This window comes from Arachis hypogaea, chromosome 7 (genome assembly GCF_003086295.3).
Source record: "Arachis hypogaea cultivar Tifrunner chromosome 7, arahy.Tifrunner.gnm2.J5K5, whole genome shotgun sequence".
Lineage (NCBI taxonomy): Eukaryota > Viridiplantae > Streptophyta > Magnoliopsida > Fabales > Fabaceae > Arachis > Arachis hypogaea.
Window position 1 is genome coordinate 79698049 of NC_092042.1, and position 4017 is coordinate 79702065.

General features: G+C 34.8%; 1 long non-coding RNA gene across 1 annotated transcript; it reads left to right on the forward strand.

Moving 5' to 3' along the window:
* Positions 1-529: 529 nt before the first annotated feature.
* On the forward strand, positions 530-3519 carry LOC112704158 (uncharacterized). The gene is made up of 4 exons (XR_003154806.3): positions 530-681; positions 779-833; positions 910-1069; positions 3339-3519. It is a non-coding gene; the product is annotated as an uncharacterized lncRNA (long non-coding RNA).
* Positions 3520-4017: the final 498 nt, after the last annotated feature.

The following is a 4017-nucleotide window of genomic DNA, read 5'->3' on the forward strand; positions in this document are numbered from 1 at the left end:
GTTTTTATTTTAGCGTGGAAATTAAAATCTTGTAGAATTTCGATTTAGTTAGTACAGTCATTTTGGTATGCTGTTTGGACTTTTGAATGCAACGTTACTTAAATTCGTTGACTATAGTCTACCTTTGTTTGAAATAAGATGGATGGTTACTCTATTAAGTATCCGGATGGTTGGGTTTATTCTAGTGATTGCTGTTTGTTTTCGCTATATAATTGATTTATTTGCATCAGATACTATATGAATTATGCATTTATTGAACACTTCAGCACATGTAAACCCCGCTAAAATCGGTAAATAATTAGTCAATAAATTAAATTTTAATTAGGAAAATTAAATATGCAAAACTAATACCAAAATAGGATAGAGCTCTTCAAAACAAGAATTTCGACACTAATTTCAAAGAATTTAGCCCAAGATTGAGCCAAACAGACCGAACCAATTGAACCGGCCCTGAACCGGGCCTGTGGGCGCAATATATATAATCATCATTTCAGCCACTTTCCATTATTTGTTTCCCTTCCAGCGCCGAGAAGAGAGATTGAAGAAAAGCAAAGCCACCAAAACCTAAACCTTTATCAATTTTCAATTCATCATAACTTTCGATCCGGAGCTCCGATTGACGAGCCGTTTGCGGCCACGCGTTTGTCTTGGAGTCTTCTTCAATTCTATCTGAATAAAGTGGTAAGTTTTTCAACAATTTATTCCCAGTTCTCTGTGCTCCTTTTCTACACAAAAATTATTGAGGTTTTGAGTGATTTTGATAATTTTGGTGGTTTAGGTGCAAACTAAAATTGGATAATTATTGGGTTGCACTCCAATCATCAATGGGTACGGTAAGAATAACCTAAACCCTAGCCAATTTTTTATTTTTTGATGAAAAATATGAACTTGGATATATATGTGAATTAGGGGTGAATTGAGTCATATATATATTCATTGGAATTGAGTTGGGAGTGCTTGGAGGCTTATTGGTGATCAAAGCCTGTTTTGGGGCTGTTTTAATTAAGCTTGGAGGGGCTGTGATTTGTGTTGTGAGGCTGCCTTGAGTGAAACTAAGTGATCGGTCAAGGTATGATTTAAATTTCGCACGTTTAATATTTACGGGTGCTGTGAAAACTTAGGTTAGAGAAACCATAGGATAAGTTGAATTGTTAATTGCATTTAATGAGTAGTTTTGTAATGTTGTTGAAATGAGTTGTTGATGAACATATATTGAAATTATGAGGTATTGTAGTTATTAATTTTATGCTCTTTGACTTGCTTATAATAGGTTGTGTTGATGTTGATATGTTGATGGATTATGGTTGGTGTTTGTTAATAAAGAGTTGTTATGTGAAGCTGATGGATTAATGTGTTTGAAGGGCTGATTTATGTTAATGGCATTTAATTAGTATATGTTGATGGAAGATTGATAAATACATGATGAAGGTTGGTATAGGTGAAAAGTTGATATAAACAAATGAAGGGTCATTGATGTATGAAGTAAATGTGGATAATTATTAATGATCAAGATTTGTTGAGTTGGTTAAAGGTTATAGTGGCAATGGTTGTTGATGAATTGAGTTGATATGGTAGTATAATGCAAGTTTTAATGGTAAGAAGCTTAAGTTGATGAAAATGAGTTTTGATTGGGAATTGGTTAAAAACCAATTTTTGATGAACTTTAGAAGTCCATAATTTATTCCACAAATTTTTATTTGAGTTGTGATTTGTTGCAAATAAAAGATGGTTTTAAGAGCTTTTGATTGATATCAACTTTGTTGAAAACGGAATTTTGCAGAGAAAGTTATGGACGTTGCAAGTTTAGTGTTTAAATCTGTGTTCAGGATGGCCAAAACTGGTTTGCTGCAAGCTTTCTGGGCATTCTGCCCATTTTTGAAAAACGCCCACCCACGCGTACGCGTAGATTACGCGTACGCGTGGCATGGAATTTTGGCGACACATGCGCGAGGGGCATGCGTACGCATGACTTGATGTACGCTCCACGCGTGCGCGTGGCCTACGCGTACGCGTGGATGTTGCCTGCTGCAAAAACTGGGTTTGACTGTTTTTAAACCAATTTTTCACTTCTAAACCTCCATTTTCTTTCTTTTAGACTTAAGGTATAGTGTTAAGTCCAGTAGCTATTTGAAAATAGGAAAATAAGGTAACTTAGAGGTGAAGTAAAGTCGAAAAGGTGGTGATTTATGTGTGAGAAGGCAGGTGGTACATATATATATATATATATATATATATATATATATATATATATATATATATATATATATATAAATGTCATAAAACTGTCTAATGAAAGGAATAAATATCGCGTCTGAGCACTCTTTCTTGAAAGTGCGACCCCAAGAGATGGTGGAAGGTGAGGATCCCATTCTCTATTCTTCCTGGTATCGTAAAATCGCCCCCAACAAGATGGTGGGAGGTTAGGATCCCCTCCTTTGTTCCTCCTGGGCATATGAGAACGTACATCTTGGGTAAAGACAAGAGTTCTGGTTTCGCCCCACTTGCTCCATGTTGGTTAGTATAGAGGCTCCTCGGGCAGACGCAAGAATTGTGGTTCTGCCCCACTTGCTCTGGGTTATGATGAGTTATGTATAAAGGTGCAATGACATGATGAGTAAGTAATGAATGATTATGAAATGTTAATGATGATATCTGAGATACGAGTTTCCCTGGGAAAGAACCGTGGCTTGCCACCACGTGTTCCAGGTTGAATCTCGACACTCTGTTGACCCTACGTCGTAAGGGTGACCGGGCACGTATAAATTCCCAAGTATGGATAGCCCCAATTGAGTGATTATACGATGAATGAATGTGAACTCTATGCATAGACTCTTGGGGATGCGCGACGGGGGACAGTATAAGGTTTTCGGACTTGTCGGGTTAGCTGGATAACCGACAGATGGGCTCCATCAGCCATAGGACAGTCATGTATCATATGCATTTGTTTGTTTTGATTGCTATGCATTAGCTGGGTTTGCCTAATTGATACATATCATCTGCTACCTGTTATACTTGCTATTTGTACTATTTGCTCATTACTTGTGCGTGAAATTGTTTGGTTGCTTGTTTCTGTTGCATTATGGATGATGGAGGAATAGAGGAGATGGAGAAATAGTTTGGTGTTAGGTTAGGATTAAACTTGAGTAAGTTAGGTAGATTTAGAATACCTATTCCTGTTTATGGCTTCTGTTTAGTACTTAAGTTGGATAATTGAATAACGGAGTTCTAGGATTACCTATGGCATTCTCAGGACCTTATTTATTATACGCGTGGTACTTTTACCATGCTGAGAACCTTCAGTTCTCATTCCATACTGTGTTGTTGTTTTTCATATGCAGGTTGAGAGGCTCCTCGCTAGGCGTCTGGATCCTGGGAAGCGAAGTAGTCCTTGGGTGTATTTTGGATTTCTGTTTGTATATATGTAAATATGTATTTAGCTTACTCTCCAAATAACTTATGTATGCTGCTCCTCTTAGAGGTTGAAGGAGAGATAGGAGTTCACTTTGGTATTTTGGTGTATTTTGGGAATACTTATGTATGTTTATATGTGTGTATATATATATATATATATATATATATATATATATATATATATATATATATATATATATATATATATATATATATATATATATATATATATATATATACTCCGGCTAACCTTAGCTTCGCAAGCTGAGTCATGAGCTAGTTATATTGTTTCCTTGGCTTTCCATTTTCTCTTATTTATCTTTATCACTTTCTTTTAGGTTTCTTAACACGCAAGTAATTCAATTCCTCGAGCGTTACGCTTTTCATTTTGCGAATTTATTTTACCCGTTTTTCAAGTCTCCTAGTTGAGTATCCTTTTCCTTATTATTATTATTATTATTATTATTATTAGTATATATATATATATATATATATATATATATATATATATATATATATATATATATATATATATATATATATATATATATATATATATATATATATATATATATATACTTTTAGAAGTCGTAATACCATACTATC